Source organism: Arachis ipaensis, chromosome B6 (assembly GCF_059453495.1).
Source record: "Arachis ipaensis isolate K30076 ecotype BB chromosome B6, ASM5945349v1, whole genome shotgun sequence".
In the NCBI taxonomy this organism is placed as follows: domain Eukaryota; kingdom Viridiplantae; phylum Streptophyta; class Magnoliopsida; order Fabales; family Fabaceae; genus Arachis; species Arachis ipaensis.
Genome location: NC_142441.1, coordinates 60,888,230 through 60,899,038, shown reverse-complemented (window position 1 = coordinate 60,899,038; position 10,809 = coordinate 60,888,230). Strand labels below are relative to the sequence as shown.

General features: G+C 38.7%; 1 non-coding gene across 1 annotated transcript; it reads right to left on the bottom strand.

Moving 5' to 3' along the window:
• Window positions 1-5,719: 5,719 nt before the first annotated feature.
• LOC148555782 (small nucleolar RNA R71) lies at window positions 5,720-5,827 on the bottom strand. Its single transcript, XR_015887319.1, has one exon. It is a non-coding gene; the product is annotated as a small nucleolar RNA R71 (small nucleolar RNA).
• Window positions 5,828-10,809: the final 4,982 nt, after the last annotated feature.

Genomic DNA, 10,809 nt, shown 5'->3' with positions numbered 1-10,809 from the left:
GGACCCATGAAGTCAATGCCCCAAACATCAAAAATTTCACAGAAAAGCATAATTTGTTGAGGCATCTCATCCCTCCTGGATATATTACCAAATTTTTGGCATGGGAGACAGGATTTACAAAACTCAGCAGCATCTATAAAAAGAGTAGGCCACCCGAATCCACAGTCTAAGATCTTTCTAGCTGTTCGTTGAGAGCCAAAATGCCCTCCACTCTCAGATGAGTGACAGGCCTCTAAAATGGACTGGAATTCTGATTGAGACACACAACGTCTAATTACCTGATCAGCGCCACAACTCCATAAATATGGGTCATCCCATATATAATATTTAGACTCGCTTTTCAGCTTGTCTCTTTGATGCTTAGAAAAGTTTGGAGGAAATGTGCGGCTAACTAGATAATTAGCTACAGGTGCATACTAAGGGAATACCTTAGATACCGCTTGCAAGTTATCAAATGGAAAATTATCATCTATAGGAGTAGAATCATCCTTAATGTGCTCAAGGCGACTCAAGTGCTCTACCACTAAATTCTGGTTACCACTCCTATCCTTTATTTCTAAGTCAAATTATTGTAATAGCAGGATCCAACGTATAAGCCTTGGTTTGGACTCCTTTTTAGATAATAGATACTTTAAAGCTGCATGGTCCAAATACACTACTACTCTAGTACCAAGTAAATAAGCTCAGAATTTATCCAGAGCAAAAACAATAGCAAGAAGCTCTTTCTCAGTAGTAGTATAATTGGACTGGGCAGCATCTAAAGTCTTAGACGCGTAAGCTATAGCAAAAGGATTCTTACCTTCACGCTGAGCCAGCGCTGCTCCTACTGCATGGTTGGAAGCATCGCACATGATTTCAACCGGCTGGCTCCAGTCTGGTCCTCTCACAATTTTGGATTGAGTCAGGGCGGCCTTCAGCTTATCAAACGCTTGTTTGCAATCCTCACTGAACTCGAACTCAATATCCTTCTGCAGTAATCTGGATAAGGGAAGTGCTACCTTACTAAAGTCCTTAATAAATCTCCTGTAAAAACCTGCATGGCCAAGGAACGAACGGACTACCCTCACAGAGGAGGGGTAAAGTAAACTAGAAATAACATTCACCTTTGTTGGGTCTACAGAAATGCCATTATTAGATACCACATGTCCTAATACATTCCCTTGTTTTACCATAAAATGACATTTTTCAAAATTCAATACAAGGTTTGTATTAACACATCTATCTAATACTCTAGATAATCCATCTAAGCAAAGGCTAAAAGAATCACCATAAACGCTAAAATCATCCATAAAAACCTCCATACAGTCCTCAATAAGATCAGAGAAAAGACTTATCATACACTTTTGGAAAGTAGCTGGTGCATTGCACAAACCAAAGGGCATTATCTTGTAAGCATAAGTCCCAAAAGGACATGTAAAAGTGGTCTTTTCCTGATCCTCAGGAGCTATATGAATCTAGAAATAACCTATGTAACCATTGATGAGCGGATAATTTATACGCTTTTTGGCATTGTTTTTAGTATGTTTTTAGTAGGATCTAGTTACTTTTAGGGATGTTTTCATTAGTTTTTATGTTAAATTCACATTTCTGGACTTTACTATGAGTTTGTGTATTTTTCTGTGATTTCAGGTATTTTCTGGCTGAAATTGAGGGACTTGAGCAGAAATCAGATTCAGAGGTTGAAAAAGGACTGCTGATGCTGTTGGATTCTGACCTCCCTGCACTCAAAGTGGATTTTCTGGAGCTACAGAACTCTAAATGGCGCGCTTCCAATTGCGTTGGAAAGTAGACATCCAGGGCTTTCCAGCAATATATAATAGTCCATACTTTGGCCAAGAATTGACGACGTAAACTGGCGTTCAACGCCAGCCTTCTGCCCAAATCTGGCGTCCAGCGCCAGAAAAGGATCCAAAACCAGAGTTGAACGCCCAAACTGGCACAGAAACTGGCGTTCAACTCCACAAATGGCCTCTGCACGTGTAACACTCAAGCCCAAGCCCAAGCACACACCAAGTGGGCCCAGGAAGTGGATTTATGCATCAATTACTTACTCATGTAAACCCTAGTGACTAGTTTATTATAAATAGGACCTCTTACTATTGTATTAGACATCTTTGGTCTCAGTTTTAATCCATTGTTCATCTTAGGAGACTATTGATCACGCTTTAGGGGGCTGGCCATCTCGGCCATGCCTGGACCTTCACTTATGTATTTTCATACGGTAGAGTTTCTACACTCCACAGATTAAGGTGTGGAGCTCTGCTGTTCCTCAAAGATTAATGCAAAGTACTACTGTTTTCTATTCAATTCTTCTTATTTCTCTTCTAAGATATCCATTCGCACCCAAGAACGTGATGAAGGTGATGATTATGTGTGACGCTCATCATCCTTCTCCCTTATGAACGCGTGCCTGACAAACACTTCCGTTCTACATGAATTAAGCTAGAATGAGTATCTCTTAGATCTCCTAACCAGAATCTTCGTGGCGTAAGCTAGAATGATGGCGGCATTCAAGAGAATCCGGAAGGTCTAAACCTCGTCTGTGGTATTCCGAGTAGGATTCAATGATTGAATGACTGTGACGAGCTCCTAACTCGCGATTGCAGGGCGTTAGTGACAGACGCAAAAGGATAGTAAATCCTATTCCAGCATGATCGAGAACCGACAGATGAATAGCCGTGCCGTGACAGGGTGCGTGAGCATATTATTCACTGAGAGGATAAGATGAAGCCATTGACAAGGGTGATGCCTCCAGACGATTAGCCGTGCCGTGACAGGGCATTGGATCATTTTCCCGAGAGATGACCGAAAGTAGCCATTGACAGTGGTGATGTATCACATAAAGCCAGCCATGGAAAGGAGTAAGACTGATTGGATGAAGATAGCAGGAAAGCAGAGGTTCAGAGGAACGAAAAGCATCTCCATTCGCTTATCTGAAATCCCTGCCAATGAATCTACATAAGTATCTCTATCCTTTTTATTGTTTATTTTAATCTAATAAAGTATCATGTTTAAATCCGCCTGACTGAGATTTACAAGGTGACCATAGCTTGCTTCATACCAACAATCTCCGTGGGATTCGACCCTTACTCACGTAAGGTATTACTTGGACGACCCAGTGCACTTGCTGGTTAGTTGTATCGAAGTTGTGACAATTATGTATTAAGATCAAAGCACCAAGCTTTGGAGCCATTACCAGGGATTGTTCAAGCCTAGACATCACAATTTCGTGCACCAAGTTTTTGGCGCCGTTGCCGGGGATTGTTTGAGTTTGGACAACTGACGGTTCATCTTGTTGCTCAGATTAGGTAATTTTCTTTTTGTTTTATTTTCAAAAAAAAAATTTTTCAAAAACCTTTCAAAAATTCCTCACTTGTTTTCGAAAAAAAAAAATAAAAAAAAAATTTACTAAAAATAATGTTTTCAAAAATAAATTATTCTATGGCTTCAAAATTTTTAAGAATGAATTCTAGTGTTTCATGAAGCATGTTGAAGCCTATCTGGCTGTAAAGCCATACCCAAACTGCTTTGGGATTGGCTAATCACTTCAGTGGAGTCATGCCCAATCCTTCTGGATAGGGTATGTCAGGCTTGTCATGTCTGAATTACACTCATATTTTTATTAAAGCTTGGCTGGCTATTAAGCCATGCCTGACCCTTTGATTGGAGCTTTAAGACTAACATGGCAAGATTCCTGGAATTCATATTAAAAATTTTTGAAATCCTTATTTTTATTTTTCACAATAATTTTCGAAAAACAAAATAATAAATAAAAATACAAAAAAAATTAGAAAATCATAAAAATCAAAAATATTTCTGTGTTTCTTGTTTGAGTCTTGAGTCATGTTATAAGTTTGGTGTCAATTGCATATGCATCTTGCATTTTTTCGAAAATATCATGCATTCATAGTGTTCTTCATGATCTTCAAGTTGTTCTTGGCAAGTCTTCTTGTTTGATCTTGATGATTTTTTTGTTTTGTGTCTTTTCATGTTTATCATATGCATTCTTGAATTCTTAGTGCGTAAGCATTAAAGAATTCTAAGTTTGGTGTCTTGCATGTTTTCTTTGCATTAAAAAATTTTTCAAAAATATGTTCTTGATGTTCATCATGACATTCATAGTGTTCTTGGTGTTCATCTTGACATTCATAGCATTCTTGCATGCATTCATTGTTTTGATCTAAAAATCTCATGCATTGCATATTTTTCATGTTTTTCATAAAAATTTCAAAAATCAAAAAAATATTTTTCCCTTTTTCTCTCATCAAATTCGAAAATTTGAGTTGACTTTTTCAAAAATTTTTAAAATCAAAGTTGTTTCCTATGAGTCAAATCAAATTTTCAATTTGAAAATCTTATCTTTTTCAAAATCTTTTTCAAAAATCAAATCTTTTTCAAAATTCTTAGTTATTTTCGAAAATTCCAAAAATAATTTTCAAAAATCTTTTTCTCATTTTAAATCATAATTTTCGAAAATAACTTAAACAATTAATGTTTTGGTTCAAAAATTTGAAGTTTGTTACTTGCTTGTTAAGAAAGATTCAAACTTTGAGTTCTAGAATCATATCTTGTGATTTCTTATGAATCAAGTCTTTAATTGAGATTTTAAAAATCAAATCTTTTTCAAAACTAATTTCTATCATATCTTTTCAAAAATATCTTCTTATCTTATCTTTTTCAAAAAATATCTTTTTCAAAATATCTTTTCTAACTTCCTAACTTCTTATCTTTTCAAAATTTGTTTCAACTAACTAACTAACTTTTTATTTGTTTCTTAACTTTTTCAAAACTACCTAACTAACTCTCTCTCTCTAATTTTCGAAAATATCTCCCCTCTTTTTCAAAAATTTCTTTTTAATTAACTAATTATTTTTATTTTTTATTTTTGATTTCAAAAAAATTTTCGAAAAAATACTAACAAATTTTCAAAAACCAATTTTCAAAAATCACTAACTCCTTTTTCAAAATAATTTTCGAAAATTATCCCCCCCATCTCATTCTATTTATTCATTCATATCCTAACATCTCACCTCACATCTCTTCCATTCGTACAGTTGCATTTCTTCCTTTACATCACATCCTTTATCACCCCCTCTTTTTTTTCCACTCACACAGGGATCCCTATACTGGGGTATAAAGGATCTCCATTATTATTATTATTTTTCTGTGCCTTCTTCTTTGTCATATGAGCAGGAGCAAGGATAAGAACATTCTTGTGGAAGCAGATCCAGAACCTGAAAGGACTCTGAAGAGAAAATTAAGAGAAGCTAAGATACAACAATCCAGAGATAACCTTTCAGAAATTTTCGAACAGGCAGAGGAGATGGCAGCCGAAAATAATAATAATGTAAGGAAGATGCTTGGTGACTTTACTGCACCTAATTCCAATTTACATGGAAGAAGCATCTCCATTCCTGCCATTGGAGCAAACAACTTCGAGCTTAAACCTCAATTAGTTTCTCTAATGCAGCAGAACTGCAAGTTTCATGGACTTCCATCTGAGGATCCTTTTTAGTTCTTAACTGAATTCTTGCAGATATGTGATACTGTTAAGACTAATGGAATAGATCCTGAAGTCTACAGGCTCATGCTTTTCCCTTTTGCTGTAAGAGACAGAGCTAGATTATGGTTGGATTCTCAACCTAAAGACAGCCTGAACTCTTGGGATAAGCTGGTCACGACTTTCTTAGCCAAGTACTTTCCTCCTCAAAAGCTGAGCAAGCTTAGAGCTGATGTTCAAACCTTCAGACAGAAAGAAGGTGAATCCCTCTATGAAGCTTGGGAAAGATACAAACAGTTGACCAAAAAGTGTCCTTCTGACATGCTTTCAGAATGGACCATCCTGGATATATTCTATGATGGTCTGTCTGAGCTATCAAAGATGTCACTGGACACTTCTGCAGGTGGATCCATTCACCAAAAGAAAACGCCTGCAGAAGCTCAAGAACTCATTGACATGGTTGCTAATAACCAGTTCATGTACACTTCTGAAAGGAATCCTGTGAGTAATGGGACGCCAATGAAGAAGGGAGTTCTTGAGGTTGATACTCTGAATGCCAAACTGGCTCAGAACAAAATATTGACTCAGCAAGTCAATATGATTTCTCAGAGTCTGCATGGAATGCAAGCTGCATCCAACAGTACTCAAGAGGCATCTTCTGAAGAAGAAGCCTATGATCCTGAGAACCCTGCAATAGCAGAGGTAAATTATTTAGGTGAACCTTATGGAAACACCTATAACTCAACATGGAGAAATCATCCAAATTTCTCATGGAAGGATCAAAAGCCTCAACAAGGCTTTAATAATGGTGGAAGAAACAGGTTTAGCAATAGCAAGCCTTTTCCATCATCAACTCAGCAACAGACAGAGAACTCTGAACAAAATGCTTCTAATTTAGCAAATCTAGTATCTGATCTATCTAAGGCCACTGTAAGTTTCATGAATGAAACAAGGTCTTCCATTAGAAATCTGGAAGCACAAGTGGGCCAGCTGAGTAAAAGGATCACTAAAATCCCTTCGAGTACTCTCCCAAGCAATACAGAAGAGAATCCAAAAGGAGAGTGCAAGGCCATTGACATAAGTGCCCTGGCCGAACCTGTGAGGAGAGGAGAGGACGTGAATCCCAAGGAGGAAGACCTCCTGGGACGTCCAGTGATCAATAAGGAGCTTCCCTCTGGGGAACCAAGGGACTCTGAGGCTCATCTAGAGACCATAGAGCTTCCATTGAACCTCCTTATGCCCTTCATGAGCTCTGATGAGTATTCCTCTTCTGAAGAGAATGAGGATGTCACTGAAGAGCAAACTGCCAAGTTTCTTGGTGCAATCATGAAGCTGAATGCCAAATTATTTGGCATTAATACTTGGGAAGTTGAACCTCCCTTGTTCATCAATGAACTAAGTGATCTGGATCAACTGACATTGCCTCAGAAGAGACAGGATCCTGGAAAGTTTATATTACCTTGTACCATAGGCACTATGATCTTTAAAGCTCTGTGTGACCTTGGTTCAGGAGTAAACCTCATGCCCCTCTCTGTGATAGAGAAACTGGGAATCTATGGGGTGCAAGCTGCTAAAATCTCACTAGAGATGGCAGACAGCTCAAGAAAACAGGCTTATGGACAAGTAGAAGATGTATTAGTAAAGGTTGAGGGCCTTTACATCCCTGCTGATTTCATAGTCCTGGATACTGGAAAGGAAGAGGATGAATCCATCATCCTAGGAAGACCTTTCCTGGCCACAGCAAGAGCTGTGATTGATGTTGACAGAGGTGAAAAAGTCCTTCAATGGAATGAGAACTCCCTTGTATTCAAAACTCAAGGATCTCCCTCTGCAACCATGGAGAGGAAGCTTGAAAAGCTTCTCTCAAAGCAGAGTCAACCAGAGCCCCCACAGTCAAACTCTAAGTTTGGTGTTGGAGAGTCTCAACAAAGCTCTGCACATCTGTGAGGCTCCATGAGAGCCCACTGTCAAGCTATTGACATTAAAGAAGCGCTTGTTGGGAGGCAACCCAATGTTTATCTAATTCTTATTTTTCATGTTTTCTTAGGTTCATGATCATGTGGAGTCACAAAATAAATATAAAAATTGAAAACGGAATCAAAAACAGCAGAAGAAAAATCACACCCTGGAGGAGCATCTGTCTGGCGTTCAAACGCCAGAACAGAGCATAGTTCTGGCGCTGAACGCCCAGAATGGGAGCATCCTGGCGCTGAATGCCCAGAACAAGCATGGTTCTGGCGTTCAACGCCAGAAATGGCAGCAAAGGGGCGTTGAACGCCCAAAATGGGCACCAACCTGGCGCTGAACGCCCAGAGTTGTGTGCAAGGGCATTTTACATGCCTAAATTGGTGCAGGGATGTAAATGCCTTGACACCTCAGGATCTGTGGACCCCACAGGATCATCTCAGGATCTGTGGACCCCACAGGATCCCCACTTACCTCATCATCTCTCTTTCCATTCATGATCATCCCTTCTTTTTTTTCCATTTACCACTCACATCCATACACCCACTACCTTCAAAAATTCAACATCTCTCTCCCACCCAATCCCACCTATATGGCCGAATACACACTCCCATCCATCTCCTCCATATCTTCTTCTTATTCTTCTATTCTTTCTTCTTTTGCTCGAGGGCGAGCAACATTCTAAGTTTGGTGTGGTAAAAGCATAGCTTTTTTGTTTTTTCCATAACCATTGATGGCACCTAAGGCCAGAGAAACCTCTAGAAAGAGGAAAGGGAAGACAAAAGCTTCCATCAAGGGTCTATAGCTCAGTGGTAGAACATTTGACTGCAAATCAAGAGATCCCTGAGATACCTCAGGGGATACATTTTCTTCCACACAATTATTGGAAGCAACTAAGGGTGGAACATCAAGAGCACTCCATCATCCTTCATGAAATCAGAGAAGATCTAAAAGCAATGAAGGAGGAGCAGCCAAGGCAAGGAAGAGACATAGAAGAGCTCAAGGACATCACTAAGGTGGACTCATTCCTTGTTCTTACTTTCTCTGTTTTTCATTTTCTATGTTATGTGCCTATCTGTGTTTGTGTCTTCATTACATGATCATTAGTAGTTAGTAACTCTGTCTTAAAGTTATAAATGTCCTATGAATCCATCACCTCTCTTAAATGAAAAATGTTTTAATTCAAAAGAACAAGAAGTACATGAGTTTCGAATTTATCCTTGAACTTAGTTTAATTATATTGATGTGGTGACAATGCTTCTTGTTTTCCTGAATGAATGCTTGAACAGTGCATATGTCTTTTGAAGTTGTTGTTTAAGAATGTTAAATATGTGGCTCTTGAAAGAATGATGACTAGGAGACATGTTATTTGATAATCTGAAAAATCATAAAAATGATTCTTGAAGCAAGAAAAAGCAGCAGAGAACAAAGCTTGCAGAAAAAAAAATGAAAAAAAAAGGGGGCGAAAAAAATAGAAAAAAAAAATAGAAAGAAAAAGAAAAAGCAAGCAGAAAAAGCCAATAACCCTTAAAACCAAAAGGCAAGGGCAAATAAAAAGGATCCCAAGGCTTTGAGCATCAGTGGATAGGAGGGCCTAAAGGAATAAAATCCTGGTCTAAGCGGCTACACCAAGCTGTCCCTAACCATGTGCTTGTGGCGTGTAGGTGTCAAGTGAAAACTTGAGACTGAGCGGTTAAAGTCAAGGTCCAAAGCAAAAAAAAAAAAAAAAAAAAAAAAAAAAAAGAGAGTGTGCTTAAGAACCCTGGACACCTCTAATTGGGGACTTTAGCAAAGCTGAGTCACAATCTGAAAAGGTTCACCCAATTATGTGTCTGTGGCATTTATGTATCCGGTAGTAATACTGGAAAACAAAGTGCTTAGGGCCACGGCCAAGACTCATAAAGAAGCTGTGTTCAAGAATCATCATACTGAACTAGGAGAGTCAATAACACTATTCGAAATCTGAAGTTCCTATACATGCCAATCATTCTAAACCTCAATGGATAAAGTGAGATGCCAAAACTATTCAAGAGGCAAAAAGCTATAAGTCCCGCTCATTTGATTGAAGCTATGTTTCATTGATAGTTTGGAATTTATAGTATATTCTCTTCTTTTTATCCTATTTGATTTTCAGTTGCTTGGGGACAAGCAACAATTTAAGTTTGGTGTTGTGATGAGCGGATAATTTATACGCTTTTTGGCATTGTTTTTAGTATGTTTTTAGTAGGATCTAGTTACTTTTAGGGATGTTTTCATTAGTTTTTATGTTAAATTCACATTTCTGGACTTTACTATGAGTTTGTGTGTTTTTCTATGATTTCAGGTATTTTCTGGCTGAAATTGAGGGACTTGAGCAGAAATCAAATTCAGAGGTTGAAAAAGGACTGCTGATGCTGTTGGATTCTGACCTCCCTGCACTCAAAGTGGATTTTCTGGAGCTACAGAACTCGAAATGGCGCGCTTCCAATTGCGTTAGAAAGTAGACATCCAGGGCTTTCCAGAAATATATAATAGTCCATACGTTGGCCAAGAATTGACGACGTAAACTGGCGTTCAACGCCAGCCTTCTGCCCAAATCTGGCGTCCAGCGCCAGAAAAGGATCCAAAACCAGAGTTGAACGCCCAAACTGGCACAGAAACTGGCGTTCAACTCCACAAATGGCCTCTGCACGTGTAACACTCAAGCCCAAGCCCAAGCACACACCAAGTGGGCCCAGGAAGTGGATTTATGCATCAATTACTTACTCATGTAAACCCTAGTGACTAGTTTATTATAAATAGGACCTCTTACTATTGTATTAGACATCTTTGGTCTTAGTTTTAATCCATTGTTAATCTTAGGAGACTATTGATCACGCTTTAGGGGGCTGGCCATCTCGGCCATGCCTGGACCTTCACTTATGTATTTTCATACGGTAGAGTTTCTACACTCCATAGATTAAGGTGTGGAGCTCTGCTGTTCCTCAAAGATTAATGCAAAGTACTACTGTTTTCTATTCAATTCTTTTTATTTCTCTTCTAAGATATCCATTCGCACCCAAGAACGTGATGAAGGTGATGATTATGTGTGACGCTCATCATCCTTCTCCCCTATGAACGCGTGCCTGACAAACACTTCCGTTCTACATGAATTAAGCTAGAATGAGTATCTCTTAGATCTCCTAACCAGAATCTTCGTGGTGTAAGCTAGAATGATGGCGGCATTCAAGAGAATCCGGAAGGTCTAAACCTTGTCTGTGGTATTCCGAGTAGGATTCAATGATTGATTGACTGTGACGAGCTCCTAACTCGCGATTGCAGGGCGTTAGTGACAGACGCAAAAGGATAGTAAATCCTATTCCAGC